The following is a 21,648-nucleotide window of genomic DNA, read 5'->3' as shown; positions in this document are numbered from 1 at the left end:
AATGAATTTAAAATTTTAACATTTACTTAAACTTATATATATATATATATATATATATATATATGTGGAATATGTGGTTGTCATGTAGAGCATGTTTTGTTACAACAGGAGTATGAGGGTAAGTGTTATGTGCTGGAAAATATCCCCTTGAATGCTGCTCATGAAGGGCAAAAAAACAGATTGAATCACCAGGTAGATGTACAAATTTGCAGTAAGGTGTGTGGAATTACCACAAGAGTGCTCCTGCTGTCATGTGGTAGAAATTGTACCTCAGACCATAACTCCAGATATAGATCCNTGCATATATATATATTTATATATATATACATGTATATATATAAACTCAGTGGCACTGCAGCCCATAGAAGGCCAAGGCCTACTGTGCCCATCTCAGTTTTCTTGACCTAGGGCTCTGGGCTGCAGGAGCAGATGTTCTGGTTCAGATGGTCAGCCGAACTTGGAACCCCCAGTGTATAGTTCCCAAGCATACTTGGTGCTCATTTATCGACGCACTGAAGGGATGAAAGGCTGTATATATATATATATACCTGCATACATTAAGCGAAAAAAGTATTGACTTGACACACCCTTTGCGTCAAGTCAATAAAAAGTTACAAATTTACTAATATATCTGTATTGCACAAAATTCTTAATAAAAAACTGTATCACATAATTTAAAACTCGAGACATTGTTTATGAAATATTTACACACAAAAAGCACTTTTTTTTCTTCTTTTTTGCAAAAACAGTATTGACACACTCGGATTTCATTGCAACCACTAGATAAAAGAAAAATAAAACTTTAATTTCAACTACTGAAACCGATTCAAAACTTCCTCTAGTAAGAATGTTCATTGTTTTTTTCGGGTTTTTTTTTTTAAATTTCTGTATTTATTAAGAATGAGTTCTAAGAAACATTAAATTCCTTGGCTCCTTTCGTGAAAAGATGATATGTCTCCGTGAAATAAGAAAAAATTATCGGGAAAATGCAATGCAGTTAAAATTAAGCTTTTCATCAATTCGTTCCATTATTAAAAAAGTAGAAGCAAGATCCACGAAGCATAAATCTGGAACAAGTCACCCAGTCAAAGTAAAGGACTGGAAAAAGGAGACGAGAAATTATAATGACTTTAAAAATTCAATTAAAAGTTCTCAAACTTTAGCCAAAGACTTTGCATCAGCTTCTGTCAAGTCAGGGACACCACAAACTATACAAAATATTCTCCATAGATAAACAGGATCCACGAAATATAAATTTCGAACTAATCGCCCAGTCAAAGTAAAGGACAGGAAAAGGAGATATGTTGTTAAAATGACCCTAACATTTCAACTCAAAGTGCTCAAATTTTAGCCAAAGACTGCATTAGTCTCTGGAAAAGTCAGGGACACCACATACTATAAGAAATATTCTCCATATAGGTGCGCTTCATGATAAAGTTGAAAAATAAGTAAAAAAATGGAAGAAACAGTCATTTAAACATCACAATAATTTTAATTTTAATATGGTGCAAAATTAACTAAAAGTGACCTTCTAAATTTCACTATCATTTGAATTTCAATTTAAGGAAAAATTAACTAAACTAGCCTTCTGAATATCAGAATCACTTGAATTGAAAGAAAAGGAAAATTGACTAAAATTCTCTTTTAAATGTCTGTATCATTTGTATATCAATATCGAGAAAATTAAGTAACATATCCTTCCAAATATGAGAATCATTAGATTTTCACTATGGGAAAAAAAGTAACGTGGCCTTCTATATATCGGAATCACATGAATTTCTCTAACGGAAAACATTCATTAAAATAAATTTCAAAATATCAGAATCTATAAATAATTTTTTCATTGATTAGAAAATGCATCGCTGATTAAATTGTATTATTTTTTGCAGCCGTTTAAAAAATTTTATAAATTTGTCCCCTGTTTAATATTTAAAATACGTTGATACAAATCATGCACTTTGCATTAAAAATATATTAATATTTCCATGTATTTTAATCTTAATATTCATATATTACAATTGAACAATATTCACATTCCTTCGCAAAAGATGTTACATATAGTTATAGAATTCATAAAAATAATAAAATTGAATTATTTTGTGAAATTATTCAATTGGCAACTTACTGTTAATCTTATTATATCAAGTTTTGTTTATTTCTAGCATAAAACTGCAATAAAAAGTTTTGCTTTTTCTTTTTATTTGGAGTTAGTATTAAACTTTAAAATAAGACTCAATGAAATTACATAGTTTTGTAGTACGTAAAAAAATAAGTTCGTAAGTTAAAAAGTTCGTTCGTGCATCCTACAATTCAAAGTATATTTAATTAAATTGAACATAATTTGAAATTTAGTAAATGTTATTCTCATTTTATGTTAAGAAAATGTTTTATTTGAATTTTTCTGAACAATAACTTGTTTAAATTTCCTTGCATTTTAAATAAATTTTAAAAATGAAAAGTGATATAATCAGTTCTTTTGTTTCAAACAACGCCCATTATTCAGTTCATATTTGAGATCTAGGTATTAAATTGAAGATTTGATTAAAAAGCAATTAAGAATTAAACGTATCCTTTCCTCTATTTAAAAAAAGAAATCCTGAATAACTTCACTGAAAATAAATATTTTCTAGAGAAATCCTTAATCATTTGCATAGGAATAGACGATTTACTGAAATGCAATGCATTTACCAAAATGAGATTAAATACTTTTAAATTATTCAAATTTTTGAAACTCGAAAGCTCTTCTTTGATCGCAAAACTATTTAATCCCCATTTTTATGGAATATTAGAACTTGATGATGCGAATTTGAAACATGATTATTTTTTGAAAAAGTTTTAGATACTGATACTGATACTGAGATACATATTAATTCAAAGATATTGCAAATTACATTCAGTAAATATGGTTTGCGGATTATTTATCTGAGCTATTGTGTACTATTATTATCAGTATAAATAAAAATAACTCACTATAAAAATTTCCGGAAAAATTACGATCTAAAATATAACAACTTTGGGTCATCCGTAAAATCCATTATACCGTGAAATCCATTTTTACCGTTAAATATTATGCATAAACATAAATATTAGACAGTAAAAGTTATTTAATAAGAAGTATTCGACGATTATACTATAATTATTACTGTGCAATTTACTGTATAACAGTTTTTTTGTTCCGTAACATGTTCCGATAAAAATGAACTAAACGGTAAAAAATGCCGGCACCCTAAATGCCGCTACTTTTTACCGTAATTTGAACTGGAATTATTTATAGTATACAGATCAAATTCTTAACTAATATGTGATTTAAAACTTTTTACAGTAGCAATTAACTGTGAATATTTTCAAAACTACACATCTCGATCATGTGTATGTTAGTGTTAGCTTATGAAAAGCCGGAATTCTACGTAATGCCAATTTATTGCTTGGAATGACTACTTATTCTATAGAAGGTCTGGCCCTTTTATGCAAAGTATTAACTATGAAAATAATATATAATTTGCGTAATTATTGTAAAGAATGTCTATGTATCTACTGAATGACAATAGTTAGGTAACGTATGAAATATTAAAATTTTTATATGCGAGTATTTTGTCTAGTTATTGTATAGAAAGCCAGTAGATTACATTAGCCTTTTTATAGATTTCCTAAGCAATGCGCTTGAAATATTAGTCCTTTCATACTTCACCCCTTTATCATTAGTCATCCTTTAGAATAACTAAGCAATGCGATAAATATTAATAATTTTATACTTTTCTCACCAATTGTAAGCATTATATACAATGACAAAGTATTCTATACAATGCCGGATTTTATATATTACAGGAACACACTAATTGATGAACCTTTTTACTGTCTTGTTGATTTGTTAATTTTAAAGCTGCTTTTTTAGTGCGAAGATACACTTTATTACTGCCATGTTAATTATAAATTTTTATTTGCAAATGGCTAATTCTAAATTTTAACTTCTTTTCAATTATATCTCTCTTGTCAATTGTAAACTGCTTACTTAATTTATAATTGGCTTGTAAGTTACAAAAATTAACCTTCTTACAGTTTTATTTGAAGACAATAAACCAATCATGTAATCTTTCTTCCTTAAAAGCAAATGAGTTTTTCACTTAAGAAACGCGTACGTTAGCAAACTCCTGCTCTGAAATGTTAATTTCAGTAGAACACAGTAATTTTAAAACCGAGAGGCTGGAAATATATCCGAACCTGTATTCAACGAAACTCAAAACCTAAATAGAGTAAAGAAACCAGCAATGTATATGGATAATTTTTATTTCATTCTTAAATTCGTATTTCGACGAAACAAAGCGAAAGATTTAAATCGGTTGTAGATTTTAGTGATACTCAAGTTGCATCAGACTAAACTTCACCAGAAATACAGTTTATTCCTGGCGAACTTCATTTAAGTTGACCAAGAAGCTTTAAACTATGCCTGATGCAAAGGAAAAAAAGCAGAAATCATTAAGATCATTATATTTAGGTTTAACTGTGTAAGAAACCCCTTGAAGTTCTTAAATTTTCATTAGCACCATTATTTAACATAATTTAGTTGCAATGATATCGAACAATACGCATCAATTGCAAAAAAAATATTTTAAATATGTCCAACAAATATAGCCTTTTTGTAAGAGAATAAAACTGTTTAAAGTTAACTAAAGCATCAATTTCAAAGCAAAAATTGTAAATATGCCCTACAAGAATAGCTTTTCTGTAAGAGAGTAAAAATGTTTATAGTTAACGCATCACTAACGCATCAATTTCGAAAAAAAAAATTTTAAATATGCCCTACAAAAATAGCTTTTGTGCAAGAGAATGAAAACGTTTATAGTTAACTAACGCATCAATTTCAAAAAAAAAGTTTTAAATATGTCCTACAAAAATAGCTTTTCTGTCAAGGAATGAAAATGTTTAAAGTTAACTAACGCATCAATTTGAAGAAAAAAAATATTTTAAATATGTCTTACAAAAATAGCTTTTCTGTAAGAGAATGAAAATGTTTAAAGTTAACTAACGCATCAATTTCAAATAAAAAAAATATTTTAAATATGCCCTACAAAAATAGTTTTTCTGCAAGAGAATGAAAACGTTTAAAGTTAACTAACGCATCAATTTCAAAAAAAAATTTTTAAATATGGCCTACAATAATAGCTTTTCTAGCAGAGAATGAAAATGCTTAACTACTGAAAATGTTTAAATTAACTAATGAAATAAATGTTTCATTTTACTAGAGTCAATTTGCTATTATCGAGGCGTAGAATATATTTAAAGAAATTCATCAAAGTGAAAGTATTCGGACACATTATTTTTCAATTTGATGAATTTCTTCAATTTTCCAATCCAATCAACATCGAAATTTAGAAATCAACGAATTTCACTTTACTGTTTTTTTAACGATTTATTTTCGATACAATTTTAAAGCAGGAGAAATCTTCAAGCTAATTTACGAACCAAATGGTGTATCATGATAAGTCGAGAAAACATTAAAGCATTTTAAAGAGACGCATTGCTCTACTCGGTGTATTTGATGCATCTACGCCAGATTATATCATTTGCTCAGATCGTGACAGCTAATTCACCCTACAAGACTATCTCATTCTCTAAAGGTTCTCTAAAATCAGTTCGGTGTAGAATATATTGCTTCGTAACGGAGCTGTATTAGAGAATTGTTCCATCTTAAGAAAGTAAAAAAAGTATGCGTGTTGATCTCACAAAATCAAATTAATATGTTAAATTATTTTTTTTAAAAATCGAATCATTTTTCCACATTTATTTTAAAAGAGTGTCTGCTGTTTTGCAGAAAATAATGTAAAGGTAATGGAAAAGAGTTGGTTCTTTTAAGAAAAAAAAAATAAAAAATGATTAAAATCTTCATTTTTATGCCAATTTTGAGTTTCATTGTTTCGTTCTTTCGTAGTTATTCTTTCATTCTATATTCTAGTTATTCATAATTAAAATACAATCATTATTTACTTTTATGTGTAATTATATGTATTTGTATGTAATCTTATTTGTAGTTATCCTTTCAATTTGTATTCGTTTTTATTCCTTCACTCTAAATTCATATTCTCATATTCGTGTTTGTTCTTTCAAGGTTTGTTCTTTCTAGGAAATCAAAAAGAAATAAAAATATCAAAATCAATATTTATTTAAGTTCTTTTGAATTCTGTGGTTTCAATATTTCGTATTTATTCCTTCATTCTTTGTTTATTACCAATTATATTTATATAATTAATCTAGATTCCTGTTTATTTGTATTCGTTTCAATTACTTCAATCTAAATTCATAATTGCTCATATTCGCTTTTTTCTTCTTCCACGATTTATTATTTTTCAAAAATCAAAAATAAATTATCAAAATCTATGTTTATTAAAGTTCATTTTAAATTCTATGCTTTTACATTCTATGTTTTTGATCTTCGTATTTATTCCCTCATTCTAAATTCTAGTTTATTCCTAGTTGTATTTAAATACTTAATCTGTATTCCTATTTTTTTCTTATTCGTAGTTATTGTTTCAATTTTTATTCGTTTTTACTCCTTCTCTCAAAATTCATAATTGCTCATTACTGAGTCTGTTCGTGAATTATTAGTTCCTTCTCGAGAATTCAAAAAAATTATCAAAATCTATATTTATTTAAGTTTATTTTAAATTCTATGGTTTCGATCTTTAACATTTATTCCCTCTAGTTAATTCCTAATTGTATTTATTTGCATTCTTATTCATTCCTGTTTGTAATTATTCTTTCGATCTTTACTCGTTTTTATTTCTTCAGTCTAAATTCATAATTGTTTATATTAGTATTCGTGTTAGTTCTTTCTCTAAGTGTAATTTGTGTATATTTCTATTTGTATTCCTTTTTTAATCTGTAATAGTATTTTTTCCTGCACTCTGTATACATATTTAATTCTTTTATAAATAATGGTATTTATTCCTATTCGAGTTTTTTCTTTTCTAATTTGATAGCGTTTATTCTTGTTGGTGCTAATTTTAACATTTATTTTAATCCTCTCTTTTTACTCGCATTCATTACTTCACTATGAATTCGTAAATATTCCTTCATTCTATTTTTTTTTTCAATTAGTATTAATTCCTATTAACTTTTCACTGTTCTATAACATTCTTTCACTGCAGATTTATTGCTTCACTGAAACTTATGAAACTCAAAACATTCAAACTATCTTCAGTTTTTTTGTTTTATATTTGTTTCCGTTATATAGTTTGTAGCAAACAATGCTCATATCTTCTAGTTTAATCCATGTCTAGCCATCATTCAATAAATTAAGAGCTTTATCTTCATTTATTTAAAAGGTATTGTGTTACTAAATAATAAATAAACCAGATACCATAATCAATAAAGCCCACGTAACACGAAAACTTTTTTTCCCTTATACATAAATTTAAGTCAAAGCAGAATCGAAAATGGAATGGTTTCTTATATCTACAAAATGACGTGCTGCTAGTAAACTTTGACATAAAAAGACCCTTATTTTCAATGATTGATTATTTCCTTTAAATAAGTTGTGTTACACTCTCGAGCTACCGTATAAATCAATAGCAATTAGAAATATCGGCTAGTTAAGATACATGGGGTGAAAAAAAAGTAATTTTTCTAATTACAATTTAATTTCTTTTTAAAGAAAAAATCCTAACTTTTGTATTTCCTATATTTAAAAATGCATTTATAGTTCATCAATAGTTAATAGTTAAAAAAATACATTAATAGTTAATAGTTAATTAATAGTTAAGAAATTCATTAATAGTTGATAGTTAATTAATAGTTAAGAAATTCATTAATAGTTAATAGTTAATTAATAGTTAAGAAATTCATTAATAGTTAATAGTTGCATTAATAATTAATAATAATAATTAATAGTTAATTAATAACAAAAACTCTTCAAAATACGCATAATTAAACCTTTCAACGAAAAAAAAAATTCAACAATAAGCTAAGCAATTCGAAAAATTTAAATATACAATGTTCCTATTTCCTTTACATTTTAAATCGCATATAATTTGATAATTTAGAATTAGAAATTGTTTATTTAAAACTGTTTTCTAGTACCTTATAATTAAAATTTAAAAAAAAAAACATGTAATAACAAGAATTTGCTTGACATAAATAATAAATTAATCAAAAAATATTTCGATAAAAGCACGTCAAAATAGGGTGATGATATATATATATATATANTGTAGTTTCTCAATGGTTAATGCAACGGATTCACGCATAGTTTTGTAAATCCCAACATTTTGATTCGACATTATTATTGACGCTCTTCGTGTGTGGTGATTTCGTCGAAATGACTTTTAGATAATTATTGCTACCCATTTTCACGTAGTTTCTGAAATCGCAATTTTTTTTTCAGGAAATCGAAATACGAGTATGTTCTAACGCAGTGATTCTCAACCACTGTGCCGCGGCACTTTTGTGTGCCGCCAAATAATGGAAATGATACGTATATATATATATATATATATATACGCTTTTGAAATATATATATATATATTTCAAAAGCATATCAGTTAAGTGGGTGTTACTTACTATAATGATCGTTATAAATCACGTACGTTTCATGTTCGATACTTTTGATTGACTTAAAAATCCAGTAACTTAAATAAAAATGTTATAAAAGTGATTTATCCTATTATAGTTTTTAAAGGAAGATTTATTTTTAAATTTAACATCAAATGTTTTCTCTGATAAGTTATGATTAGCTTTTTGAAGCAGAAATTCGCTTAAATCATTTTCTCATTTATTTTTATTACAGCAGTTATAAATTTTACCAAAACCAATTGCAAAGAAAATCCTTTTGATCTTAAATAATCACTCATAAACAATTTCAACTGCAAATTGAAAAAGACTTATTTCATATTCATAAAATAGCTTTATATACGAACTGATTAATTTATTATCACCACAAATTCCATTCAATTTCTTTCATTCAATCTTAGAATAGATTTTTACAGTAGCTATCGGAATTCTCTAAAGCATTTTTTTTAAAGCAATATTTCAAGAGTTTTACGAAATTGAGAAAATATTTATTATTTAAACAATGATATTAATTTTCCCTTTATCATAACTTTTGAATAATAAAATAAAGACACGCTTATTGTTTTCATTTTTTCTCATAATCGTAAGTAAATGTTTTTTCTTTGTGCAAGAATAACAACATAGTATCTTTTACAAAAAAGGTGTAGGTTTATCAACTATTAAAGTAAGAATTTTTTATGCAAAAGAAATTCTTAACTCCGAAAACCTATTTAAATCTAAATGTGCAGATTTTAAGTTTGACAATGTGTTAAATCATTTTACTTTTAGCTACTATTGTATTTTTATAACTCATTATATCAGATTAATTTAAAATATGTTGTAAGCCTTTTTAGTCTATAACTCGCTTCATGAGGCGCCTTTTATATCCAGCTTATTTAACTATAACGGACCTGTACTTATCGTCTAACATAATAACTCAGCAGTTGCTATTTCAATATATTTAATAATATTAGTATTATTTCCTATTAATATTATTTGTGTTATTTCTAATTAATATTAATACCAGTTTATATATTAATTGTATTTAATTTTAAATTATATTTGGACAAGCCCAGGTGGGTCATTCTCATTGAAAAGGTATAAATAGACTAAAAAATTTTCTTGAATTAAAGTAATTAAAAAAGTGATAAAAATGACATAAATGCCTTTATTTATTCTTTTTATATGCTCTTATAAGAATAGTCAAGTTTTCTATTTTATTTTTTACAAGATTTAAAATATTTTAAATTCTGCCTTTTCCACGAAGGAGATGTAATAGTCAACGGAGATTATATTTTATGTTATAAAATATAAAATATCAATGAAGACTAATTCATTAATTATTGGGTAAGTTTTTAATAAGTAAATAATAAAATATTTCATTATTAGAGATGGAGCTACTTCCAATTAATCATGCTGCTATGAAAGGAAACATCCATTTTTAACCTAGGTGTACAATTTCTTAAGTAACTCTTACTGAATATTAATAAATTAAAATGTAAAGACTATTGAAATAATAATTCAGACTCCACATGAAAGTTGAGTGTTGAGGGTACTCTTTTGTGACCATTTTATGCAAGTTAAACATACTGTCATCCAAATAACGTTTTTGTTTTTTCTCTTTTCTTCTTGTTATTGTTTCTTTTTTCCCTGGGCACAAACGGCTTGCTCTATCAATTTCTAGAAATTTAAGTACATTTAATCACGATTTTTCTGTTAAATCTTTTTCTGATACAAATTTTAAAGTTTCTTGCTCTTTTTTTTTCACTTTCTTCAAACAATATAGGGTTTTCTTTTAATTTCTGTCTAGCTTGTCTCATACTAAGTTTTTTCTGTTCCCTTCTCTTTTGCATTTGAACATTTGATTGCTTTCTTTTCTTAAATTTTGGTTTTGCAATTTTTTTCCTAAAATTTGAAGAGAAAAAAAATGTTAAACATCACAGAAATTATTTAGAAAAATTGCCAATATTTACTTCTCCGATAAGAAAAAGTTAAACTTAATTGATTTTCTTTAAAAATACAAACAAATTAACACATTTGTTCCATTTTAAAAAATATCAATTAAAAGAAAATAGTTTTTTAATTATTAAAATTGTATTATGGTTATCTAACACATTGTCTCTTCCATTGACTGTGTCTTCTCCTCCGTGGACTTGTTATGTCCACGGAGGAGACAAAAACTAGTTCTTGAATTTTTCTGATTTTTAATTTTAAAGTTACAAAAATGGGGCAGTTCTTTTTATTAAATATACTATTTTTGCAATCTAAAATTCATTTATCAAAAGTAAAATAATTTTCTCTTACCTTCTTTATGATGTCCGCGGAGTATACGGTGAGAACTTTGCCAAACCCCAGTTGAACACAACAATCCAAAACTGACACCAAAGAGAACAAAAACAACTGATAGGTAACATTAGAAAATGGAATGGTTACCTTACCCAGCAGCTGTCTTATAGGGATTTCGCATATGCATTTTTTATTGCATATTTACCAACTATATTAATTGTCCATGGAGGGAGACTTCATTTCTGAGGGACAAAGTTTACTCGTCACTTATTTTATAAAAATAATTTTTTTTAAAAAAATACTAAATAAAATGTTACTATAAACATTTAACTAGGCAAAACTATAAAAATCATAAAAATGACATTTAAATTGTTTAACAGCCATTAAAAATTATTTTGTGTCACAGACGTAGAGACGTCCACGGAGGGGATGTTGAAGTTATGTTTATTAAAAATTAAGAATGAAATATTAAATACATTTAGCAGAAATGCATATGATTTGTTAGTTAGAACTTTATGAAAAATTATGAAGAAAAATATTAAGAAATCTGCTGTATTTCCTAATATTTATTACTAAGGGACTTAAAAAATATTTCCTACTGTCCTTTCCTATATATATATATATATATAATCTGAATAAAAACCAATTTTTAGACATTTTAATGTCAATACAGTTTCAGATAAATTAACTTATATTTTACAACCTTAGGTTATATTTATGTTTGATAAGTTCTAAATTAAAACTTATTTTATTTATAAATAGCAAACAGAGCTCATTCTAGATTCCTGTAAATGTAATATATAATATCCATTTAAACTAAATTCATATAAAATTAATGAATTTTAACTTTCAAGTCATAATAAAGTAAACAATTTTATGAAATATGCTCTTCATTGTTTGATCGCAGCGTAAGAAGAATACAGGCATTCAGACAATTTCATTTTCTGTCAATATATTTTTGTAATGCCTTGTAATACGAATTTTACAATAAATTTTAAATTTTTACTAGACTGCACTGCAAATAAAAATAATCGCATTATGAAAGCTGGAAAAATTAAATAAAATATTCATATCAGCTTCGCGAAAATTTCAAAATGAGATTTTAAGTAGTTTAAATCTAAATTTCAGAGTCAGCTAAACTAGCTGAATTTATTATTCAAATATCTGTGGAAAAATGCTCTAATTTTGAAATTTAAAATTCAACAGACGATAAAAATATATTCTTATTCTCAAGTTAGGAGGGGGAATCGACTGGCATGTAAATACTTTATACTGCTAGTACTGTTTACTCAGCGTTGTAATGCATACTGTATACCTGCATTATAAATAACATCTTCCCAGCATCGTTTTTTTCTGTAATGACATTTCTGAAGAAAAAAAAACATAATTTTGGTTAATAAAACGAAAATATGTGGTATTTAAACCATTTATTTGGTAATGTTCCCCATATAATAATGGTCTACAGAAAATTCTAGTTTTTAAAATTATAGTTCATATTACCAAATATTTAGAAAAAACATTCAAAACTAAAAAGTAAATTTAACTGATTAAATGGTTTTAAGGCAATACTTTAAGGTACTATTATAAAATTACCAAGTTTACCAAATTTAATTACATATTATAAAACTGTATTTCATTGTTAATTTTGCCAAAATCATGACCGAAGAGCTTCGCAAAAATTTATTGAGCATTTTCGTGTTGTCAAAGAGGCAGAAACGCGTTAGATTTTATTATATCCTAGTAGTTTTGACCGAACTTTTTTTCTAAGTGACATAGCTGATTCCAATAATAATAAAAACTGAAAACTTTGTAATAAATATTGAGTGTTTCGATACTTAATATCCCTTGAGTGTAGGAATCAGCAAAATGAGGTTTGAGTTTGGGCATAGTATATTAGCTTAGTATTATATTTTATCAATAAATTTTAAAAGTTCCAAAATAAATTTTAAAATTCTCCAGTGAATATCTCATATATTTCTGTTCATTTGTTGATTTTCATAGACTAAGTTGTTACCTAATATATACATGACAACTCCATTGTTTCCACCACGCTGTATTTAAAACCATTTTAAATATCTCTGTATTGTTCATTAGATCTCTCAGAAACAGTATTTAAAGTACTTAAGGACAGAAAGTGCAAACGATCCCTTATTTAAGGGATTTATAAAAACATACTTCTGCACTACAAATGTAACAAAAGTTACATTTGTAGTGCTTTTTAAGATAGTTTCTTTCTTGTCGAAGATAAAATTTAAAATTCAAATTACTCTGTGAAAAGGTGATAATTTTACAGATACTTACATTGAAAATAACGAATATATCTTTATTGCAAAACTTATTCAATTATGTTAACAATATAATTGCTATTTAAACATTCAACTTTACTTAGTTTTTTATTAAAATAGAATGCTACTTATAAAGTGTTTAAAAAGAGGAGTTAAACGGTGAGTAATTAAAACATTTTTTTTAACTTATGGCTTTATTGGAAGTCAATCGATATAACGCAGGCAAAATATACAGGGGATGGACAAATTAATATTATATCAACACATACTTTTCTTTTATCTTTCCAAAAAAATACTTAAAAAATCATCTTATAAAGTTTTAAGTGCTTAGGTTATGCGGATTTTTCAAACTTATTAATGAAGTTTAAAGTTTTTAAAGGTAAGTTTGAGGGACCGACAATAAATTACGTGCAGAAAACAAGTATTTTTGATCACCCTATGTCGAAAAATGTAGCAATAAATTTGTAACTTGTAACAATTATTTTAGCTGTTATGTGCAATAATTGTCCAGTTTATATACATATGGAGATGTGGACATTTTTATAAAAAAAAATTATCATGCTTTTTTGGGATAACTTTAAAAATAATCAATAAAACTAAATTCAAAATTATAGCTTTTAAATTTGTTTAAAACTGTGTGAGATATGAGATATACAGTAGCTCTTGCACACTGCTCATGAGATGGAAAAAATTACATTTATTTTATCTCAATTTTGTAGTGATTCGTATTTCACAACTAATAAAAAAAGTTTGATTTAAGTCTCTTGAAAACTTAGAAAGCTTCAAGCAATTTTCTAAGTAGTTTCCGTACTTTTTAAAAGAAAACTCAAAATTATACAGCTTTCCACAAATTTATTTCCTTCTATTAAATAAGTTTTACTAAAACTGACACCGGCATTGCTACTGATCATCCCCCATAAAAGTATCTTTTCTTTCGCATGACTTCCTTCCTTACACTATCATATTTCAGTGTACGAACGCTTATTGTTGGGTATTATCAACTGTCATTTAATTTTTTTTTAAGATACAAAATCCTATTTTAGAAAACCACTTATCATTTTGAGTTTCTTTTAAAAAGTACTAAAACTACATGCAAAATTGCTTGAAAGATTATAAATTTTTAAGATATTCAAACCGTATTTTTTCCGTATCAACCGTTACAAAATTAAGAAAAGAGTGTTAAATTTTTTCCACGATGTGCTGTATAAAATAATTGCTTTAATTACTTATATATTGCACAGTTTAAAACGAATTGTTATCAAATTTGAATGCAAAAACATATATTTTAGACTGCTCTAAATTTTTTTCTTCATTTTATTGAATCTTTTTAATGATATAGTAAACAAAGCAAAAACAAAAAAATTCATACCACCATAACCACCATGTAAAACAAAACAATTCATTTCTTATGAAAATGTTCATACCATAAATATTTAAGTTAGACTTACAAATGCTTGGTCAATTATTGCCTATAATAACCAAAATAATTGTTACAAGTTACAAAATATTTGCTACATTTTTTGGCATAGAATGTTCGAAGTACTATTTTCCGTTCGTAATATTTTGTCGGCGCCTCAAACCTCTAAAAGCTTTAACTTTCATTGATAAGAATAAGAAATCGCATGATGTAAACACTTCTGAAGTTATGAAATTATTCTTTCTTTATTTCTTGAAAGTAAGAAAAAATATATTAGTATAGAAGTGTTTCGATTATTTTGACCACCCCATATTTTGGCATAGGATGTTCAAAAACATTATTTTCGTTCGCAACGTAATGTCGGTCCCTCAAACCTCTAAAAGCTTTAAGCTTCATGGTTAAGTATGAAAAATCGCATGATATAAACATTTCTGAAGTTATAAAATGTTTCTTTAAGTATTTCTTGAGAAATATTAAAAAGTGTATTAGTATAGAAGTGTTTCCATAATTTTGTCCACATCCTGTACAAAAAGCGAAAATATGAGTAATATGAATAATTGAACAATAAGAACACAGTAATCATTCGTGAACAATAAACGAGAACAGTGAATATTAAGATAACGAAATTGAAATGAACCTCAGTAAGAAAAATGTCAGATAAATTGAATCACGAGAGTCTTAAATAAAATTCATTTATGCTTCTAGCGTCCCAATATCACTTGAGAATGTCGCCAATCTTTTAGGATTCTTCTTCTCTCCCAGGGAAAGGATATTGAGCATTCAGTCAACACCACCTAGAAGAACGAAGGCCACAGCACGGATCAATTTGGTAGTCCGACGTGATGAACATAAACTGCGCAGTCGATGAAAAAGAAGAAAGATGTCATTACGTGTGGACTACTAAAGGATCAAATTTCTTGTTTATGGTAACCCGTGCTAAGGCCTTCTCTTTTCTAGGAGGTATTGGTTCAGCATTCATTTTACCTGCTCTAGAGATTTAGCATTCAGATTTGGCTCAGATTTGGCAGAGATTTAGCAGAGATTTGGCAGAGATTTGGCTAGATAAAGATAGTCTGCTGCCACAGAAGTTACTCGTTTAGCACCATCCAAGAGTCACGTGTGACACTCTTTGCTTACGGCTGGTACAACTTATGATCCAGGATAGCAGCTGCTATCATGTGCTGTAAGGAAACCGTTACGTGTTTCACGGACGCATAATTGAAGCACATTCAAGCTTCATCACAGGATTGATGTTTTTCATCCCACTTTCTTCACTAATGATTTGACGGAATTTGATATGATTTTTTAATTTTTCTCAGCTTAGACAATATTTTAAAATTGCATGCTTTTGTCCTTCAATTCTGACAAAGTTTCTGAAATTACAAAAATGGGCGATAATTACAAAATACCCTATTACAGTATTTAGTTTTCACGTTAAAGTTAGAGACATATCTGTTAAAGACCCTTTATTCGTAAAGTATACTCTTGAAATAACAAATCAATGTTGTTGTTTTTCATCCCACTTTCTTCACCAATGATTTGACTGATTATGATATCATTTTAAATTTTTCTTAGCTTAGACAATATTTTGAAACCCCTGTGTTACATGTTTTTGTCCTTCACTTTTGACAAAGTTTCTAAAATTACAAAAATGGGCGATAATTAAAAAGTACCCAATTATAGTCTGTAGTTATCACTTTAAAGTTAAAGACACATATGTTAAAAACCCCGTATTCGTGAAGTATACTCTTGAAATAACAAATCAATGTTGAACCATAACATCGATACATTAAAATATAATTCAGTACAAATTTCTTATTCCTCTCATATAATATAAAACTGAATTATGATTTTATTTAATTTGAACCTTAGTATCATGTAAATAAATTTAGGAATTACCATAATATGGTTTAATTTGGCACAACATTAAAGTTGCAGAAAATTGAAATGGTATTATGATACAGCATGCACTAATTTTTTCAAACAGCACCAAAATGTCTTGTGAAAAAATTAAAATTATGACATTAAACATAACATTTTTGTCCAAGAGATGAAGTTTGAACCTTTCAAAATTTAAAAGAAAATATTATTACAGTATGAAGAATGATAATTCTCTTTCTTTTTAAAATAGAGTGCTAAAAATATTTAGCGATTTTTTTAATATAATTGAGCAACTTCACAAAAATTATAAATTCAAAATTAAAATCTATGCAAAGTTTTCGAAAGCTCATCTCTTTTAAATACATTATACATTTATAAAATCTTCTTATCTAAAAAAACTATAAAAAATAAATGTTCATTTTATTTTTATCTCTATATAATTGACTTATAACCTTTTTTTTTATACTTTATTCATGAAAAGAAATTCGTTTTTAGTATCGTCTAATTAAAATAGGAAAAAAATTCCATAAAAATAACACAGTTAATGAAAAGCTGTGCCTCTAAGCGAAGTTGTGAATACGATTTCGTAGAATCCTTTTTCACAAAATGTAAAGAAAGAAACTTCTTTTTTGTAAATGTTACCGAGTCCTTTTTTTTTGTAAAGATTAAATTGTGCTGCTACATTTGAGATTTTTTTCTAAGCCCTTAAACGTTATAAACAAAATATAATAAGTACGCACAAAAATAATAAAAGCATACGTTGATAACATATTGAAAAAAAATCGTTTAGGCTTCAAAAAATGAAAAGTACATATTTTTATATTTATAAACAAGTAAAGTTAGCAGCAAAAGATTATTTTTATTCATTTTATTTCACGCTTTGTTTAAAAATTTAATCCCAGAAAGATATTTTGTTTAAATGGTGATTAAAAAATATATACTCGGAAAAAAACATTACATGTTTCATTTAAAATAACTATCACATAATAATTTTAAGAAGACAGTTAAAATACTATTTTCTCGAATTGTTACTGTTTGTTTATACAAACTTTTCCTGAAGAATCATTAAGTATTGCGTGAGTGATTATGATTCAGTTTCGTGGTCCATAGCCTTTTTTGAAAATGGCACACGTCTGTAATCGTTTAGTCATATGAGTTAAAAGCTTGTCATCATTTTTTTTGTAATAGTGAAAATCAGAATCTGGTCAACGGATTCTGCTCCTGACTCGCACCGACCACATTGGTAGATCCTTAGTGGTAGAAGGATCATGGGTTTATATCCCTTTGTAATCGGGTTGACCGTCGAGCGTTCCAGTGGTTTTCCTCTCCGTGTAACGCAAATATAAATTAGTTCTTCTTTCTATAAAGGCTAGTTTGTTCCACTGTTTTATCCTAAAGCTCTTTTGCTTTCTCAGATTCAAAACTACAAGGATACGGAGTTAAATTTTGTAAACGCAGAATTAGGTCAGCTGTTCAACGCCGGTTAAAAAGGGGGGAAAATAGGTTCAAACAGAGCCACGGCTGCTCATGGGCTTGAACTCGCGCCTGCAAACAAGGTGACCCTGGCTTGAATGCCTGCCCTGGATTGAATATATGAATGCTGCACATGGTTCTTACCGACCCTAGTGCTAACGTAAAATATCCTCAATGGTAGACTGATCATTTAGAGACCCTAGTGCTAACGTAAAATATCATCAATGGTAGACTGATCATTTAGAATCCTCTAGCCAAAGGGCTAGAGGATTCCAACCCATGCTAGCCATGCTCTAGCCCACCTGAGATTTTCATGGCTTTCCTTTGTTTGTAACGCAAATACGAGTCATTTTCATCAAAAATAACCACACGAAAGCTAGAATACTTAATAAGGCCAATGCTTGATCCAGGAGTTCCCTTGTTTTCTGGGTGGACATATTTATGCAAGTGTGATATATTTCTTAATTTTCCGACTCTACTCTTTTAATAAAATGTAAATAATGCAACGGTCAATTACCTAGCATTCTGAGTACCTGTTTCATCATATACCGGTAAGACCACGGTGTTTACCATACATAGCCGGAAACTCAAAATTGGATCCACTGTTTAACGCTGGTTATAAAATTAAATAAAAGAGCAAATATTATTTAGAACAAAATGCCTTTGACAGTTATAAAATTGCGTATTTTAAATGTTGAGTTGTTATTTTAAGACGTTGAATGCAATGACCACCGTATAAAAGATGCTTAGTTCTCGAGAAAATATCACTTTAATCAGCTTTTGACAATATTATGGATAAAGAGCCGTGGGGGCTCAGGTGATAGAACTCTCGATTCCGTTTGATGTGAGCCGAGTTTGAATCCTAGCGATGGCTGTTTTCGAATTCCGGACCCAGCTCTCACCGACCACTGTGCTGACGTAAAATATCCTCAGTGGTGAGACTGATTATGTGTTAGATTCCAATTACCGTTAAGCTAACATGGAAGATTTTCGTAGTTTTCCTCTCCATTAACATAACTGCTGGTTAGTTCCATCGAAAAATTCTCAGAGAAAGCAAATATATTTCTCCCAATAGGTGATCCAGAAGTTCCCCTGTCTTCTGAATTGGATTCAAAATTGCAAGGATACGGAGTAGAACATTGGAAGTCATAAACTGAAAATTCGCTCGTTTGTTCAACAACGGTTGTAAAATAAAATATTATGACTAGAGAGTTATCATTTATTCCACTGTATACATTTTACTTAAAATAATACTTAATAATCTTGAAATGTGTTTTTAACTTTCTTATTCTAGGCAATTTTCATATTTACTCCAAATGTACATTCACTTGTCATGCAGTAACTAATCTGAGCAACTTAAAATGAAGTAAAAAAAATTTTAAAATTATTGATAACTTTGAAAATTATTACAAGAGTTTGAACCTTCATAAATAGATAGAGTTCAAACTTTTGGATAGGAGAAACGTTATTGCAAGACCGCACTTAACTTGAAAGTGGCGACTTTTCAGGTATCTTGTATGCAAAATTGGTAGCACTCCGATACCACAAGTATGAGGTTACCCTTTCAAAAATGAAGGTGTTTTTCAGATTTACACGAGGTTGTTTTGAGGTGAAAAAGGCGATTTGTGGTTAATTTGAAGTTAATTTCAAAAACATAATTAAAATATCAACCTCTAAAGGTGTATAAGCGAAGTGTTTGAAGTTGTTTTCCCACATGAATTTACTGAATCTGTTGAAGGAAATCTACTTTAGAGCAACCAGCTGAGGGAGGTTGTTTCTGAGGTGTGCGTATTAATTTTTTCTGCACTTCAAGCAAATACGTATATTTGAGCTATGAATAATTTCATCTGATATAATCTAAAATTATTTCTGAGTAATATATGAGGTTGATTTTGTGAGGGGTAAATGAAGTTGAAGTTGAGGTTTATTAATGAGATTAAATTTCGTGCAAAACATAACATTATTTTCTACCTCATGTGTATCTTTTTGCATCTATCAACCTCAAAACAACCTCAGAAACACCTTTTTCTTTTATAAGGGTATGTCCTCAGAGCGGGTCAGATTGGTTCAGTCTTTCACCTCTTCAATGGGCCAATGAAATGAGTATCAAGCCTGCTTGGGCAGTAAACACTTGGGGTTCAGTGTTATGCTGACCACCCAACTGGAACGTCTGCTCCTGAATCTCGTAGGCCAAGAACGAGAATATTTGATGGCCTTGCTCCTTCTTGGAATGCCTCTACCACTGAGTTTAATTTAATTTCTATGTAAGATAAATATTAATTACTAAAAAATTTGTATTGATGAATAGAAATTGTATCAAAAATGCATAGTAATTAAATCATTTAATTTGATAAATTATTATTTGCTACATGGAAACAAAAATGAGTCATAAGACGTAAAAAAAATATGAAAATATGATTGTTTAATAAATGCAAGAAAAAACAAATTTACGTTAGTTATAAATAAGCATCCAAATAAAGCTAATAAATAAGTTTGGAAATTCTTAAAACTTTAAAATAAAAGTTACAATTATGCTTCTTCATTTGAATATAAAAATACGATCTGTAAACGATTATGTATTGAGATACGAAAATACGAAACATTCGTATTGAAAATACGAAATATTCAAATTAGCAGAATAAATATTAGTACAATAAATTTCAATATTTTTTAAGCTTGTTCCTATTTTAACATTAATATGATTTATATCATGTTTTAAAAAGAAAGTTACCGTCAATATTTTAAAACTTCATTGGCTAAATAAGTTTATGAATGGAATGAATTTTGAAGACCTTTAAAATTAATTATTACTGAAAATTCTATTTTTAGTGCTTTTTGGAAAGTTCGAAGTACTTTCCCTTAATTTATGTTAGTACTTTTAATGGCTGAAGAAAGTTGTAAGAGAGTAATTGCTTTCAACAGTTTGTGAAAAGCTGACTTATGCACTACAATGCTTAAAAATATTTTTAACGATGATAAAAGTCATTCCATGCTCAGTTTATTTTATGGCCCACATTACCATACATCAAATATGTGGTAAGAAAACTTTAACCACACTCATGAAAAGGTAAGTTTTAAACTAAATTGTTAACATTAATGTCTAGAAATAAAACTAGAACAAAAATTTAAAATTGACTTCAGGGCGAATTTTATTTGAATTTTTTTTACTTAGTTTATTTCACTCATTTGACATTATGAAAATGTATATATTTTTGTGGGAAAGTTTTATATATGATGTTTTTAGCAAATAAATATACGGAAATATGGCAATTTTAGAAGTTTCAAGTATGTTTTATTGTTTATTGTTTATTGGAATTACATACATTTGCAGGCTTGTGTGCTCGATTTAGGCTTATTAACTTTTGTTAAATAAAAGGACAGATAGCACAATACGAAGAAGGACGGCAAAAGAATAGATCCAGCGTAACAGCGGGATTCGAAACAGCTACCTTTACGCTTTCAAGTATGTTTCTTTGTTTGCATAGAAAAATATTAGTTTTAAATCACTGCTAGAAATGGACACTGAACTTTCTTCGTATTTGACTAAACCCTTTCCTAGTATAATCTACAAGAGAACATTTCGTCAAGGTGACGATCTAACTATCATCACTTATTTGCGGAAACGAATTATTATAATTATGATAATTAAACAAATATAAAAATATTATATAACAGTATACATAAATATGTATATAAATTATATTATATATTGAACGAATATTTTAATAAATAAATGAATTATTTGTCTTGAAAAAAATTAGTTTT

This window comes from Parasteatoda tepidariorum, chromosome 8 (assembly GCF_043381705.1).
Source record: "Parasteatoda tepidariorum isolate YZ-2023 chromosome 8, CAS_Ptep_4.0, whole genome shotgun sequence".
In the NCBI taxonomy this organism is placed as follows: Eukaryota; Metazoa; Arthropoda; class Arachnida; order Araneae; family Theridiidae; genus Parasteatoda; species Parasteatoda tepidariorum.
This window is presented reverse-complemented; position numbering follows the sequence as displayed.